Raw genomic sequence first — 18,578 nt, 5'->3', positions numbered from 1 at the left:
TTCTTTTCTTATGGAATCTCCAACTTCCATCTGTTCCTTGTTCTAGTTCCTTAATCATTCCTTTTAATTTTTCAGTATCATCCTTGATTACTGATTCTTGTGCTTTTCTAATCTGTTCATTTAAATCTACTTGTAGATTTAATTTAAGAGAACATACCCTTTTTGGCTTTTCATGATACTTTCAACTTAAAGCATCAACCACTACATTGGCCTTTCCTGCATGATACTGGATATTACAATCATAATCACTAAGAATCTCCATCCAGCGTCTTTGTCTCATATTCAACTCTTTTTGCTCGAAAACATACCTTAAGCTCTTATGATCAGTGAAAATGGTAAACTTACTACCGTAAAGGTAATGTCTCCAAATCTTTAGAGCAAAAATTATGGCTCCTAACTCTAAATTATGGGTTGAATAATTCTCTTCGTGACTCTTAAGTTGTCTAGACGCATAGACTACAAAGTCTTCAGTTCCTTCTCGTAACGCTAGTATGGGTGCATGGGTTAATTTTTGCTTAAGAATTCTAAAGGCTTCTTCCTGTTTTGGTCGCCGTTCAAACTTAATGGATTTATAGGTTAACTTAGTTAAGGGAATGGCTATTCTAGAAAAATCTCGACCAAATCTTCTATAATAACTGACCAATCCTAAGAAACTTCTGACGTCGGTTGGTGACTCAGAGGTTTTCCATTTGGTAATTGCCTCGATTTTGGTAGGATGCACATGAATTCCTTCATGATCGACTAAATGTCCAAGAAACTGTACCTGTTTTAACCAAAACTCGCACTTTGAAAATTTAGCATAAAGCTTTTCCTTTCTCAATAAACTTAGAAGTGCGTGCAAATGCTGTGCATGTTCTTCTTTACTCTTAGAGTAAATGAGAATATCATCTATAAAGACAACTATGAATTTATCTAAATATGGCTTACATATTCGGTTCATCATATCCATAAATGCAGCTGAGGAATTGGTTAAACCAAATGGCATGACAGTAAATTCATAATGCCCGTACCTTGTTCTAAACGCAGTCTTAGGAATGTCTTCTTCCTGTACCTTTAATTGATGATATCCTGACCTTAAATCAATTTTTGAGAAAAATCGAGCTCCTTGCAATTGATCAAACAGATCATCGATTCTTGGTAATGGATACCGATTCTTAATTGTGACCTTGTTCAGTTCACGGTAATCAATGCACATACGCATCGATCCGTCTTTCTTTTTAACGAATAAAATCGGCGCTCCCCATGGCGACGAACTTGGCTGTATGAATCCTTTCTCCAATAATTTGTCTAACTGTTTCTTCAATTCCTGCATTTCTGCGGGTGCCAAACGGTAAGGTGCTTTGGAAATTGGTGCTGTCCCTGGTAGTAGGTGGATTCTGAATTCAACTTCCCTGTCTGGCGGTAGTCCTGGTAATTCTTCTGGAAACACATCTGAAAACTGAGACACCACTGGAATGTCTTTTAGTTCTTTTCCTTTAGTGTTAGTGATTATAGAAATCAAATACACTAATAACCCTTTCCTTATATAACTTGCTGTTTTCATCACAAAGATGATTTTTGTAGACTTAGATGGTTTATCTCCTTTAATTGTGACCTTTTCACCCCTTGGTGAATTTACTTGAATTGACTTTTGATCACATAAAATATTGTCTTTATTGGCTATTAGCCAATCCATTCCTAAAACGACATCGAATCCTGCCAGATTCATTGGGTAAAGGTTTGCAATTAACTTTTGATTTAAAAATTCTATTCTTGCTCCCTGCAAGATTTCAGAAATCCTAATGGTTTCCCTATTGGCTGTCTCTACTAGACATTCTTGTGGGAGTTTAGTTAATGATTGATTAAGAAGTTTTCAAAACGAAGTATTAATAAAACTTTGGTTCGCACCAGAGTCAAATAATACTTTAGCAAAAACATCATTAAGTAAAAACGTACCGGCTATTACGTCTGGAATCATCTTAGCTTCATCGGCCGTCAGAACAAATGCTCTTACATTTTTAGCGTTCTTGTTGTTCGTAGCTGGAGCCAATTACGGACAGTTTGGCTTGATGTGACCTTTTTCTCCACAGTTGAAGCACATCCCATTATTAGGTTTCCTCCTGCAATCTTCTTCCTTGTGTCCTGGTAACTTACAGAAATTGCAGCAAGTGGAGCATTTTCCCGAATGCTTCTTCTTGCAAGCCTTGCAGTAGGGTGCAGAGGTAGAACCTACATTCCTATGGTTGGAATTTCCATAGCGAAATTCCTGGGTAAGCCTTTGAGCTAGGTTTCTCATCTGGTCTTCTTCTCGTGTACGCACTAATTCATCACTCAAGGTGTTTGCTAATTCTACAGCTTCTTCTATGGTTTGAGGTCTAGCTGCCTTGACTACACGCCTAATCTCCCCGATCAATCCACAGATGTAACGGGAGATTAATACTGGTTCAGGTGATGCAAGGTGTTTTGGTCAAAAATCACACTAGGATAATGTTAGGGGAGGATTTTCTAACAATTAGTGATCCTTATTTGCTATCCTAATAAGTGATCCTTACTTCTGTGACAGATAGTGATCCTCAGAAGAGCTTCAGGATCAGGATCATGGATCACCCTAAGGATCCTCATACTAACGATTGGCTGTTTGTGTTTCGTATTGTTTTGTTTTGCAGGAGTATTGAGCTTGACTTGGTCTTGGCAACGTTACTATGGAATATTCCACGGGTATTTCGCACACATTCGAATAGAAATGGACGTTGTGGAGAACGTGGGAGCATGGCACAAAAGTCGGACAATTAGTTAGCTTAGTTAGCTTTCATTTTTAAAGGGGTGACGAGCTAAAATTAGAACACTTAGCCATTTTCGGTTACACACACACTCTCGTGCAATTGCAGTCTCAAAGCTCTCAACAAACACCTAACAAATCTCACACTTTTACACGATTAACCATAGTGATCCTTGGCGCCCACCGTGGGGCAATTGGTGCTTCATTCCTAAGAAGTTTTTCTGTTGGTGATCATTCCGGTTCATTGCATACGAATATATGGCTTCATCATTGAAGAATACCTCTACTACAATGTCTGCGGTCAATTCGTCTCAGGGCATTCCACCTTTGCCTCCACCACCTGCTGGATCTCAGAAAAATGTTGAGAAGAAACAAACTCCCATTTTCTCTAAACCTCCAACTTCTTCTGCTCCTTACACTCCCACTACTAGTGACATGTTTACTTTGATTTTGCAGATGAAGGAACATATACAACAACAGGATAAGACCAATGATAGGATCCTCAAAGAAATCGGAGATCTCAAGAAACAAAAGAAAGCGGCAGAGGATCATTCCCCACTAGTGCCCAGATCTTTGAATTTTGACACTCCGGTGATTACTTCTCAGCCATCAGAGGTTCCAGACGTTCAATATGTGGGTGGACCAAAAGGAGTGCAATACGGTTCAGCAATAGTGACTCAGGCATCAGGTTCATATTTCCAGCCAGCAGGATCCTATCCTCAGCATATGGGATCCTTCATGAATTCAGGAGCCTACTCAGGAGCGCAGCAGATTCAAGGATTTTCCTCTGTTCCAGGATCATCCCAGGTTCAAGGATCCTCCTTTGTTCCAGGATCATCCCAGGTTCAAGGATCCTCCTTTGTTCCAGGATCATCCCAGGTTCAAGGATCCTCCTTTGTTCCAGGATCATCCCAGGTTTAAGGATCCTCCTTTGTTCCAGGATCATCCCAGGTTCAAGGATCCTCTTTTGTTAGAGGATCATCCCAGGTTCAAGGATTTTCCTCTGTTCCAGGATCATCCCAGGTTCAAGGATCCTCCTTTGTTCCAGGATCATCCCAGTTTCAGGGACCCTTCAAGATGTCAGGATCCTTGAGGAGTTTGCAAACAGGAAGTTCAGATGTCCATCAGGGAGATTTTATTCCGATGCAGACCATTGCTTCCACTGGTCCCTCCATAATCCCAGAGTCCCAGCAATATGGATTCACATCCGGTGTTCCTAACTTGAACCCAATGGGAGTTAACACTTTTAATAATTCTCTTACCACTAACCATGGATTCTTGCAGGATACAAGTATCAACCATGCTATGGCCAGAGAGTTGCAAAAACTGAAGGATATGATATCAAGTGTTCCAGGAGTGGTCAAACCTATCCCGGAGATTGCAGATGGAAGCCATAAGATATCTCGTTTTGTACCACCAATTTGTGATGCTGAGATACCCAAAAGGTTCAATGTGCCAACCATGAAGCTGTATGATGGTTCGACGGATCCTGAGGAGCACATAGCACAATACCGAGAGAGGATGGAGATCAATCCAATTCCAGAAAGGTTAAAGGAAGCATGCCTATGCAAGGGATTTGGATCCACTCTTACTGGACCAGCTCTCAAATGGCTGCTAAGTCTTCCCCCTTACTCTATTACCTCATTTGATAATCTAGTTAACTTATTCAATAATCAGTTTTCTTGTAGTAGAAAATTTGAGCGATTAACTAGTGATCTATATAGGATAACCCAGGGTCATAATGAATCATTAAGAGATTACATAACCAAATTTAGTAAAGAATCCTTAGACATTCCCAACTTGGATATAGCCACGGCTGTTGAGGCCTTCAAAATGGGATTGCTTAGGGATTCGTTGTTCTACGATGATCTTGTTATGACACCGTGCAGGAACCTAGATGAGGTAAGAACCCGGGCACTCAGGTTCATCCGGCTAGAGGATGAGAAAAGGATCCAGGAGAGATTAGCAGGATCCTCAAAACAAGAAAAGCAGGGATCCTCGTTCAAGAACAACAAATTCAAATCCTATAACAGATCTGATAATCAGAATGTGCATGCTGTTGATCAAGAAGAGGATGATGAGGATTATCCTCCAATTTCTGAATATTGTTTTTCCGTTGATAACAATGAACTAATCCTTGCGATGCAGAATCTAGGAGATAAAGCCAGATGGCCTAGAAAAAATGACAGACCGGCTGAAACCAAAGACAAATCAAAGTGGTGTGCATACCATGAGGATTTTGGGCATTTAACAGAGGAATGCATTGCATTGAGAAAGGAAATTTGATACTTATTGAGCAAGGGGCATTTAAAAGAATTGCTGGGTAGAAAAAAGTCAAGGACTCAGGATCCTGAAAGGATCCCTAAGAAAGCTCCAGCCCCTCCGGCAGATGCACAAGTGATAAACTTTATTTCTGGTGGATCAGACATCTGTGGTACATCCTTCTCAGCAGCTAAAAGGCATGCAAAGGAAGCTAAAATGGATAATGGAGAAAGACCTGTTCGAACATCAAGTGTCTCTGAAGGAAAAGTCATAACCTTTGATGAGGATGATCATGTTGACATCCAGGATCCTCATCACGATGGTTTAGTTATTACTCTTTTTATTTCTAACCATTTTGTCCGCAGGATCCTTATTGACGGAGGAAGCTCAGTGAACATTATCCAACTGGATGTTCTAAAGAAAATGGGTATCCCTGAATCAGATATCATACCAAGATCCTCCGTGCTCGTGGGATTTGGTGGCGAAACCAAGAACACCCTGGGGAACATTAAACTCCCAATTTATGTTGAAGGATTACATAATTATCAAAAATTCTGTGTTATTGACTGTTTATCTTGTTGCAATGTTATCCTTGGCAGGCCCTGGATACACGATATGAAGGCAGTCCCATCTACCTACCATCAATGTGTGAAGCTCCCTAGTCCTTGGGGAATAGTCAAGATTGATAGTGATCAGCAGGAGGCTAAGGATTGCTACACTTCATCAATGAAACCAGCCTTGAAATCAAGGGAGCAATAGCAATCAAAGTATCCTCCAAGGGATGTCTTGGAGGCAAGAGAGCAGGATGTGGTAGAAATCCTCATAGATCCTGATGATCCTGAATCCAAAATCTATATTGGATCAGGGATCTTTGGCAAAATGAAAGAAGATCTTGTATCCTTCCTCAAAAGAAGAAAGACTACTTTTGCATGGAAGCATGAGGATATGACACGTATATATAAGGATATTATAACTCATAAACTTGGCATTGACAGGTCATTCAAACCGATCCATCAAAAAAGGAGGAAGTTTGCACCGGAAAGAAATGCCATTATCCAGGAAGAGGTAGAGAAATTGCTCCGGGCAGGTATGATTAGAAAGGTCAAGTATCCAAGATGGTTGGCCAATGTGGTTGTTGTTCAAAAGAAAAATGGAAAGTGGAGGGTATGTGTCTATTTTACAGATTTAAATAAGGCATGTCCCAAGGATTCTTTCCCATTACCCCACATTGACTCCATGGTGGATGCAACGGCGGGTCATGAACTGTTGACTTTTATGGATGCTTCATCTGGATTTCAACAAATTCAGATGGAACCATCTGATCAAGAGGATACGGCTTTTATGACTCCAACCGGTATATATTGTTATATTGCTATGCCGTTTGGATTAAGGAATGCAGGTGCAACATATCAAAGGCTGGTGAATATGATGTTCAAGGATCAGATTGGACAAACAATGGAGGTTTACATAGACGATATGGTGGTAAAATCCATAAAAGCTGAGGATCACCTAAGGGACTTGGAGGAAGCGTTTGATATCCTTGACAGATATAACATGAAACTTAATCCTTCGAAATGTCACTTTGGTGTTAAAGCAGGTAAGTTCTTAGGATATATGGTGACCAAGAGAGGCATTGAAGCTAGCCCGGAACAAATCAAAGCCTTGGTGAACATCAAATCTCCTGCCAATGCTAAGGATGTGCAAAGGCTAACAGGCAGGATAGCAGCTTTGAACAGATTTATATCCAAATCCTCGGAGAAGTGCAAAGAATTCTATGATATCCTAAGGAAGAACAAGAAATTTGAGTGGACTGAGAAGCATGAGAGTGCTTTACGAGCTCTCAAAGAATACCTATCCTCTGCCCCAGCCTTGATGAAACCAGAAAAAGGAGACGTGTTATCCTTATATCTTGCAGTATCCTCAAAAGCAGTAAGTGCAGTCCTTGTTAAGGATCATGAAGGTACACAGCATCCTGTCTATTATGTAAGTAAGAGTTTACTTGATGCTGAATCCAGGTATTCACACCTTGAAAAGCTTATTCTTGCATTAATTATGGCATCTACTAAGTTGAGACATTATTTTGAAACTCATGTTATTGTTGTTAAAACTAATTTTCCAATCAAGAATGTCCTCAGGAAACCCGAGATGTCTGGAAGGATGGCTAAGTGGGCAGTGAAGCTTAGTGCCTATGATATAAGATATGAGCCTAGGACAGCCATCAAATCCCAAGCATTGGCCGACTTTGTGGCTGATTTCAGTAGTGATTTACAAAAGGAAGCCGAATTAGAAGTCCAGCAGCTGGAGGAGACCAAGGATCCTTGGATACTCTATACTGATGGATCCTCAAATGTCAAAGGCACAGGGCTTGGTATACTACTAAAATCGCCACAGGGGGACATAATTATTTGGGCAGGATTTTTAATGACCTGTGATCCTTACATGATATCCTAACAGTGATCCTTGTTTCTGTGGCAGATAGTGATCCTCAGAAGAACTTCAGGATCAGGATCATGGATCATCCTAAGGATCCTCATACTAACAATTGTTCTCTTTGAATTTCATGTTGTTTTGCAGGAATTACGAGTTGGACCTGGTCTTGGCAACATTATTAAGGAATCTTCCACGCTAATCTCGCACATGTATAACCAGAAATAGACGTTGTGGAGAATATGGAAACTTAGCACAAATTACGGATAATTTGTTAGGCTAAATTTACTTCTATTTCTAAAAGGGGTAACAAGCTAGTAGTTAGGTGACTTGCCTAAATTCAACCACATACACTTATATAAACGGCACTCTCAAGCATTTGGAGAGGACGACACATTTCTTACACGCTCTAGCATACCACACCATAGTGATCCTTGAACCTAGCTCGTTACTATCCGAAGTTGTAAACATTATTTGTTATATTGGAACTTGGTGATCGGTAGTTTCCATCACCCGAGGTTTTTTATGCCGGAGATCATTCATTGATCAAGGGCTTTTTCCTCGTATAAATCTTTGTGTCACTTGTGCAATTTACATTCAAGTGATCCTTATCTTCATTCATCATTTCAAGCATCATTCCCCGTTACAGATGTCACACCCCCAAAATCCACACGCGGAGTACCACCGCTTGGGAGCGTGACTGACCAGGATCAAGCCACCAATCATATTGAACAAGCATATAATAGTTAAGTAGTTTATAAAACCCAAATCAATACGATTGATGTTCAAACCAAACTTGTTTAAGTAGCGGAAGCATAATAATGAAAACCCAAAATAAGTTATAAGTTCAAATATCGTTCACAATCCGTATCCCACAACGACCTGCTCCTCCCTGTGCAAGCTCCATAATGTACCTAAGGTCCTGCAAGGCATGCAGCAGATAATCAACAACTAGTTGAGCGAGTTCACAGAAAATAAGTTCGTAATAGTAATGAGTATGTTCATCTAGTTGGGGGCTTCCCATGCATGTATGTACTAATTGTGGGGGTTTCCCATGCCTTGTGTATATATTACTAGTGGGGGGATTTCCCATGTTTATCTTTACTAACGGGGGCTTCCCATTATGGTACTTACTAGACTATTTGCAACCATGTGTTCTTCTTAAACTGAGAACAGGAATACGTACAAGGTCACGCAGGATTTACGTGAGTGCCCTTCCCCGAGGACAGTGGTACGCGTGGGGTTTACGTAGGATTTACGTAAGTGTCCTTCCGACCCGGAAGACAGTAGTGGGTATTAGATTACGTAGGATTTACGTAAGTGTCCTCCCGACCCGGGAGACAATGGTAGATACTAGTTTACGTAGGTTTTACGTAAGTGTCCTGACTATCCTGAGGACGATGGTCTATAGTCTAGTGATTGCGTAAGTACGAGTAATCATTCCATATCAAACATTCCAACCCAATTCCCAACCCGGGAATCCCATGCCTTGGTTGTGTGAACTCACCTTGGTTTGCTCGGCAGATACACAGAAAGTACAGGTAAGCTAGTAAGTGGTCAACCACGTCCTATCATGGTTATTATACAAGTCAGGTGTTTACTTCAAGTAATGCACGTATAAGTCATACATGGTTAACACGATACTAACACGTATTGATCATGGCAACAGTTTAATAATCAAAGCAATCCATTCAGCTTGTGCAAATAATTATCAGCCCAATAGTACTCGGCCCAAAAATATAACACATAAGTGCACTTGTGCGATCCGATTTGTGTTGTGCGATCGTACAAGTCCAGCCCAATAACCATCCGGCCCAAACAACATAAGCAATCCAAATATCTCCTCGGCCCAAAAACAAAACAGTCCAATTGTGTGTGCACGTGCATATGGTCTCGAGTCGAGATCTCGAGTCGCAACAGGTGTGTCTCGAGTCGCAAGAGGGCTGGTCTCGGCTCGTCATGGTCCACTCGAGACTACACGGTCTCGAGTCGCAATCCGGAACTCGCAAACTCGGTCTCGAGTTGTGTTGTTGTGTGTCGGTGTGAGGTCTCGAGTCCCAACGGGACTCGAAAGGTCGGTCTCGGGTTATCATGCTCAGGTCGAGATCACATGGTCTCGACTCGCAACCATGTTGAGTCTATCAATTCGTAACAATTTTCCTGATTTCATGCAGATCGGTTACACTTATTCAAGTTTCCAAGTTTACATCAACCAATTAACACGATTCCACCCAAGCAGTTAACACAATATCGATCAAACGGGGGTTTCCAAACCTTAATTCGTATGAACCCTAGACTAAACATAGCATGAACAACTTATCATCATCCAACCGGATTAAACCCTACCATCTAAACATATTAACCAAGTTCAAATATGACACAGCCGCTTAAACATATCCATTCGGTTCAAATCATGCAATCCGATTTACAGCAAGAACAATAACAAGGATAGCAAACTTCAATCCGTTTATCATGCATACACATACATACAACATATCAACCGAGTTACTAGCATAACCCTAACCGATCATGTAATCCGATAACTAACAAAACATATAAGCATACAATTAGTGGCATCATACTAACTGAGATGAAAGTAGGGGATCGATTTGGGTTCACGAGCTTCGAAGGATGCTTGCCGTCGGGTTCCAAAAGTCGCGAGAGAGAGGGAGAGAGCTTCTAGGGTTTTGGTGTAACTTGTGTGTGTTATGTTTTGCAACAAATGAGAAAACAAGTCCCTAGAGGGTGTTTGTTTGCGTAAAAGGGGAGTGGGCCGAGCCCAACTCGGCTGCCCTATGATGTCCGATTTCAAGGTGTGGCCCAAATGGGCTTGTGCGACCGGTTAGCCTTGTGCGATCGGGTTATGGTGTGCGGTTTGGGCTCGTTCACTATACTAACATAAAATACACACATATCACATAAACGTAACATTCCATTACTAAAGTTCTAGTAATCACAACTAGTTCAACAGTTACACGTAATGAAAGAGACGGTAAAGTACGAGTTGTCACATTATCCCCAACTTAAAAGAAATTTCGTCCCGAAATTTGGTACGCACTCACTGAGGGAGCTAGGTAAGTTGTATCGTTCGTTCACTGATTTTCCTGGGGTGTCACATCCTCCCCCCGTTGATCTGGAATTTCGTCCCGAAATTCCGTAGTAGGAGCTTCAGCCTCAGTAGTGGTTGCATTGGTTTCGAATAACTGGGGGTACTTTTCTGTCATCTGATCTTCGCGTTCCCAGGTGTACTCTGGGCCACGTCTGGAGTTCCAACGAACTCGGACAAGAGGGATTCTCTTGTTTTTGAGGACCTTCACATCCCGGTCCGTGATTTCAACTGGTTCCTCGACGAACTGCAACCGCTCGTCGATAGTGAGTTCCTTAAAAGGAATGATAAGGGTCTCATCTGACAGGCACTTCTTCAGATTCGACACGTGAAAGACGTTGTGAACTGCACCGAGTTCAGCCGGTAGGTTCAATTGTAGGCTACTTTGCCGATTTTCTCGATGATTTCGAACGGTCCGACGTACCGCGGATTTAGTTTGCCCCGTTTGCCAAAACGAACCACACCCTTCCAGGGTGAGACTTTTAGTAAAACCTGGTCCCCGACCTGAAATTCCAATGGCTTTCTACGCTTATCCGCGTAGGCTTTCTGACGGTCGCGTGCTGCCGCCATGCGTTGTCGTATCTGTGCTATCTTTTCGGTGGCGTCCACTACAATCTCTGGACCCGTAATCTGACTATCCCCCACCTCTGCCCAACAGAGAGGTGACCGGCATTTACGTCCGTACAATGCCTCGAATGGAGCGGCTTGTATGCTGGTGTGATAACTGTTATTGTACGAAAACTCCACCAAAGGGAGGTGCTTTTCCTAGCCGTTGCCGAAATTAATAACGCATGCCCTAAGCATGTCTTCAAGTGTTTGAATCGTTCGCTCAGACTGTCCATCCGTCTGAGGATGATATGCTGTGCTCATGTCTAATCGTGAGCCGAAAGATTTGTGCATCGCTTGCCATAGCTCTGACGTGAATCGTGCATCCCGATCCGAAATGATGGAGGTGGGCACCCCGTGCCTCGAAACAACTTCCTTGAGGTAGATGTCTGCGAGAGTGGAGAACTTATCCGTTTCCTTTATAGCTAGGAAGTGTGCAGACTTGGTGAGTCGATCCACGATCACCCATATAGTATCATTCCCACGCTGGGATCTAGGTAAGCCTGTAACAAAATCCATGGAAATTTCTTCCCATTTCCATTGCGGTATCGTGGGTTGCTGAAGTAGGCCCGCTGGTTTCTGGTATTCAACCTTGACTCTCGCACAGGTCAAGCACTTTCCAACGTACGTAGCGATGTGGGCCTTCATGCTAGGCCACCAATAAGTAGTTCTGATGTCGTGGTACATTTTGTCCGATCCTGGATGTACCGAATAGCGAGACTTGTGTGCTTCGTCCATCACAAGTTCTCGTAGACCGCCATAGAGTGGGACCCAAATACGCCCCGTTACATAGTAGGCGCCGTTTGCCTTCTGTTCCATTCGTTGTCGTGAGCCGCGTAAGGCTTCAACTTTGACATTTTCGGGTTTCAATGCTTCTACCTTAGCATTTCGTATCTGTGCAGGAAGGCTAGACTGAATCGTAAGCTGCAGCGCTCGCACGCGCCGAGGTAAAGTGTCTTTCCGACTGAGGGCGTCAGCCACAACATTGGCCTTGCCTGGATGGTACTTGATAGCGCATTCGTAATCGTTTAGTAACTCGACCCATCGCCGTTGACGCATATTCAAAGCCTTCTGCTTAAGAATATGCTCGAGACTCCTGTGATCGGTGTAAATTGTGCACTTGGTACCGTACAGGTAGTGTCGCCATATCTTAAGCGCGAAAACAACAGCTCCCAGCTCTAAATCGTGCGTCGTGTAGTTCCGTTCGTGAATCTTAAGTTGGCGTGAAGCGTAAGCGATGACCTTGTCGCGCTGCATTAACACACATCCAAGACCCTGAATGGATGCATCACAATAAACCACAAAATCGTCGGTGCCCTCTGGCAATGAGAGGATAGGTGCACTGCAAAGTCTATCCTTTAAGTGCTGAAAAGCAGTCTCCTGGGGCTCTCCCCAGTGATAGGTGACACCCTTCTGTGTCAGTAGCGTAAGTGGCTGAGCAATCTTTGAAAAGTCTTTAATAAACCGTCTGTAGTAACCCGCCAAACCCAAGAATTGGCGTATTTCCGTTGGTGTACGTGGTGCAGGCCAGTTCCTGATCGAGTCTACCTTGGATGGATCGACATGGATCCCATCCTTGTTTACTACGTGGCCTAGAAAGTGGACTTCACGAAGCCAGAAGTCGCATTTCGAAAACTTAGTGTACAGCTGTTCCTTCCGTAGGAGTTCCAGAATAAGGCGTAGATGCTGCTCGTGTTCCTCTTGACTCTTGGAGTAAATCAGAATGTCGTCGATGAAGACAATTACAAACTTGTCAAGATAGGGTTTGCACACCCTGTTCATAAGGTCCATAAATACGGCAGGCGCATTCGTTAGCCCGAACGGCATGACAAGAAACTCGTAGTGACCGTAGCGAGTTCTGAATGCTGTTTTGGAGACGTCCTCCTCCCAGACTCTCAGCTGATGGTAACCTGACCTCAGGTCTATCTTCGAATAGTAGCACGACCCTTGCAACTGATCGAATAAGTCGTCTATGCGTGGAAGAGGATAACGGTTCTTCACCGTCACCTTGTTGAGTTCACGGTAGTCGATGCACATTCTGAACGTACCGTCTTTCTTTTTCACAAATAGTACTGGAGCTCCCCATGGCGAAGAGCTTGGACGAATGAAGCCCTTTTCCAAGAGCTCTTGTAGCTGCTTTGACAGTTCTTCCAGTTCTGATGGAGCTAGACGATATGGTGCGCGAGCTATGGGTGCTGCTCCTGGAGCGAGCTCGATTTGAAATTCGACCTGACGATGAGGCGGTAAGCCAGGTAAGTCTTCAGGAAACACCTGAGGGTAGTCGCGTACAACTGGAATGTCTTCCAATTTCTTTTCCTTCGCTGATGCATCTGAAACGAGTGCCAAGATTGCGGTGTGACCCTTCTGCAGACACTTCTGAGCCTTCAAGAAAGAGATGATGCCTACCACTGCACCACTCCTGTCACCTTGAACTTCGAGGGGTTCTTGACCAGAACGTGGAATACGAATGATCTTCTCACTGCATAAAATCTCTGCCTGATGTTGGGATAACCAATCCATCCCAATAACGATATCAAAACTTCCCAAGACTATGGGAATAAGGTCGATGGAGAAAACTTGACCGGCTAAGACAATACTACAACCCTTGACTATTTGCGTGGCTTCTAAACTCTTACCATTTGCTAACTCTACGACATGTTTGGTGCTTAGGGGTGTTGATGTACGTTTTAACAATCTACTAGCTTTCACAGAAATATAACTTGTATCCGCACCCGAATCAAATAAAACAGTAACATAAATATCATCAAGGGGAAACTTACCCATAACCACATTGGGATCGTTCATTGCATCTCCTCGTCCTAACACGAAAGCTCGACCCCTTGCCTCGTTGCCATTGTTGTTGTTGTTTCCCCCGTTGTTTTGTCCGTTGCCCTGGTTATTGTTATTGTTGCGGTTCTGATTCTGGTTCAACTGAGGACAATCGCGTTTGAAATGACCTTCAGCCCCACACTGGAAACATCCCCGGTTTCCACGCTGTGGCTGCTGCTGCTGCTGCGGGTTCTGTGGAGCTGGTTGTTGCGGTTGCTGGTTCTGATTTGCAGGCCGTGGGCTCCTATAGTCTTTGGCCTCGTGACCCATCTTGAGACATCTTTGACAACGACCCTTGTTGCACTGGCCGCTGTGATGTCTGTTGCAGTTGTGACACTTGGGGTGAAACCCTTGATACCTTCTCTGTCTATGACCACCAGAGGATTGCTGACTAGGACTATGGTAGTGGTCAGTCTTCTGTTGCTGAGCTTGAGACTGAACAGATGCTGAACCTTTGCTGGAATCCCCATCCCACTTTCTTTTGCTGTCACTGGGTGTAGTGGGAGTAGCGGCCGAAGTGGTAGCACTGATGCGTTTGGGCAACTTGTTCTGTTCCACCGCCTGATCCGTGAGGCGATGAGCAAGACGCTGGATATCCTGAATGTTGTTGAGGTTAGCCGATGTAACATGGCTCTGAATTTCTGAGGCTAGACCCTTGAGATACAACTCGATGCGCTTGATCGGAGGGTCTACCATGGTTGGACACAGAATGGCTAGTTCGTTTGACCGCTTCGTATAAGCTTCTATCTCTGACCCCGTAATCTTCAGGTGATAAAACTCATTCTCCAACTTGTGGATATCATCCCTTGTGCAGTACTCACGTTTGATAAGTTCTTTGAAATCGTTCCATGGGGTAGCGTTAGCAGCTGCCAACCCGAGAATCTGAACTTGGGCGTTCCACCAAGTTAGTGCTATTCCTTCTAGCGTGCCAGTGGCGTATTTCACCCTGCGAGCCTCAGGGCATTCACACATCTCGAACACTGACTCCAGCTTCTCAAACCAGTGGAGGAGTCCCACTGCCCCCTCTGTGCCGCTGAAAGTACTTGGACGACAGTCCATGAAGTTCTTGAAGGTGCAAACTTGCTGCTGCGCTGGTTGGCCTATTGTTTACGAATAGGGCAAAGTTTAAATACAAGGGCTAGTTTAGGAGTGTAGGATCTAAAGATCCTAGTGTAAGTTATGACTACAGGATATACTACCTGCTTGAGCAGCTGCAAGTGCCGCAGCAACTTGAGCTTGAACGAGAGCCTCTAGCTGGGCTTGAGTCATGTTAATTCGTCCAGACATGATCTTCATAGTAAAAGTAACGTAAGTGAGAGTGGTTCGCGAATAGGGCGATGACAGAAAAGCGTAAGCACGTAGGTATTCTCATGTAATAAAGTCATGTGTATCTAAACGTAATGCGAGCAAAGTTCTATATAGTTCTAGCATGCAGGTAATAATCCTAAACCTTATTACCTAGGATATCGAGTCTTGCACGTGGAGCGAAGCGTCGTTGTGGATCGTTGAGAGCACTGTTCTGGTTATAGTCTGGTTTTAATAAAAACGTTTTCCCCATATTAAAACCAAGTTCTCTATAACCAATGGCTCTGATACCAATCAGTCACACCCCCAAAGTCCACACGCGGAGTACCACCGCTTGGGAGCGTGACTGACCAGGATCAAGCCACCAATCATATTGAACAAGCATATAATAGTTAAGTAGTTTATAAAACCCAAATCAATACGATTGATGTTCAAACCAAACTTGTTTAAGTAGCGGAAGCATAATAATGAAAACCCAAAATAAGTTATAAGTTCAAATATCGTTCACAATCCGTATCCCACAACGACCTGCTCCTCCCTGTGCAAGCTCCATAATGTACCTAAGGTCCCGCAAGGCATGCAGCAGATAATCAACAACTAGTTGAGCGAGTTCACAGAAAATAAGTTCGTAATAGTAATGAGTATGTTCATCTAGTTGGGGGCTTCCCATGCATGTATGTACTAATGGTGGGGGTTTCCCATTCCTTGTGTATATATTACTAGTGGGGGGATTTCCCACGTTTATCTTTACTAACGGGGGCTTCCCATTATGGTACTTACTAGACTATTTGCAACCATGTGTTCTTCTTAAACTGAGAACAGGAATACGTACAAGGTCATGCAGGATTTACGTGAGTGCCTTTCCCCGAGGACAGTGGTACGCGTGGGGTTTACGTAGGATTTACGTAAGTGTCCTTCCGACCCGGAAGACAGTAGTGGGTATTAGATTACGTAGGATTTACGTAAGTGTCCTCCCGACCCGGGAGACAATGGTAGATACTAGTTTACGTAGGTTTTACGTAAGTGTCCTGACTATCCTGAGGACGATGGTCTATAGTCTAGTGATTGCGTAAGTACGAGTAATCATTCCATATCAAACATTCCAACCCAATTCCCAACCCGGGAATCCCATGCCTTGGCTGTGTGAACTCACCTTGGTTTGCTCGGCAGATACACAGAAAGTACAGGTAAGCTAGTAAGTGGTCAACCACGTCCTATCATGGTTATTATACAAGTCAGGTTTTGACTTCAAGTAATGCACGTATAAGTCATACATGGTTAACACGTTACTAACACGTATTGATCATGGCAACAGTTTAATAATCAAAGCAATCCATTCAGCTTGTGCAAATAATTATCAGCCCAATAGTACTCGGCCCAAAAATATAACACATAAGTGCACTTGTGCGATCCGATTTGTGTTGTGCGATCGTACAAGTCCAGCCCAATAACCATCCGGCCCAAACAACATAAGCAATCCAAATATTTCCTCGGCCCAAAAACAAAACAGTCCAATTGTGTGTGCACGTGCATATGGTCTCGAGTCGAGATCTCGAGTCGCAACAGGAGTGTCTCGAGTCGCAAGAGGGCTGGTCTCGGCTCGTCATGGTCCACTCGAGACTACACGGTCTCGAGTTGTGTTGTTGTGTGTCGGTGTGAGGTCTCGAGTCGCAACGGGACTCGAAAGGTCGGTCTCGGGTTATCATGCTCAGGTCGAGATCACACGGTCTCGACTCGCAACCATGTTGAGTCTATCAATTCGTAACAATTTTCCTGATTTCATGCAGATCGGTTACACTTATTCAGGTTTCCAAGTTTACATCAACCAATTAACACGATTCCACCCAAGCAGTTAACACAATATCGATCAAACGGGGGTTTCCAAACCTTAATTCGTATGAACCCTAGACTAAACATAGCATGAACAACTTATCATCATCCAACCGGATTAAACCCTACCATCTAAACATATTAACCAAGTTCAAATATGACACAGCCGATTAAACATATCCATTCGGTTCAAATCATGCAATCCGATTTGCAGCAAGAACAATAACAAGGATAGCAAACTTCAATCCGTTTATCATGCATACACATATATACAACATATCAACCGAGTTACTAGCATAACCCTAACCGATCATGTAATTCGATAACTAACAAAACATATAAGCATACAATTAGTGGCATCATACTAACCGAGATGAAAGTAGGGGATCGATTTGGGTTCACGAGCTTCGAAGGATGCTTGCCGTCGGGTTCCAAAAGTCGCGAGAGAGAGGGAGAGAGCTTCTAGGGTTTTGGTGTAACTTGTGTGTGTTATGTTTTGCAACAAATGAGAAAACAAGTCCCTAGAGGGTGTTTGTTTGCGTAAAAGGGGAGTGGGCCGAGCCCAACTCGGCTGCCCTATGATGTCCGATTTCAAGGTGTGGCCCAAATGGGCTTGTGCGACCGGTTAGCCTTGTGCGATTGGGTTATGGTGTGCGGTTTGGGCTCGTTCACTATACTAACATAAAATACACACATATCACATAAACGTAACATTCCATTACTAAAGTTCACGTAATCACAACTAGTTCAACAGTTACACGTAATGTAAGAGACGGTAAAGTACGAGTTGTCACAACAGAGAGTTTGGTTGCATTATCCTTGTGTGATTTTTGACCAAAACAGTTTGGCGCCCACCGTGGGGCAATTGGTGCTTCATTCATAAGAAAGTTTTCTGTTGGTGATCATTCCGGATCGTTGCATACGAATACATGGCTTCATCGGTGAAGAATACCTCTACAGAGATGTCTGCGGTCAATTCATCTCAGGGCATTCCACCTTTGCCTCCACCACCAGCTGGATCTCAGAAAAATGCTGAGAAGAAACCAACTCCTATTTTCTCTAAACCTCCAACTTCTTCTGCTTCCTATACTCCCACTACTAGTGACATATTTACTTTGATTTTGCAGATGAGAGATCATATACAGCAACAGGACAAGACCAATGACAGGATCCTCAAAGAAATCGGAGATCTCAAGAAACAAAAGAAAGCGGCAGAGGATCGTTCTCCACTGGTGCCCAAATCTTTGAATTTTGATACTCCGGTGGTTACTTCTCAGCCATCAGAGGTTCCAGATATTCAACATGTGGGTGGACCAAGAGGAGTGCACTTCAGTTCAGCAATAGTGACTTAGGCATCAGGTTCATACTTCCAGCCAGCAGGATCCTATCCTCAGCATATAGGATTCTTCATGAATTCAGGAGCCTACTCAGGAGCACAGCAGGTTCAAGGATCCT

The sequence above is a fragment of the Helianthus annuus genome, chromosome 10, assembly GCF_002127325.2.
Source record: "Helianthus annuus cultivar XRQ/B chromosome 10, HanXRQr2.0-SUNRISE, whole genome shotgun sequence".
Lineage (NCBI taxonomy): Eukaryota > Viridiplantae > Streptophyta > Magnoliopsida > Asterales > Asteraceae > Helianthus > Helianthus annuus.
Note: the sequence above shows the minus strand (reverse complement) of the source record.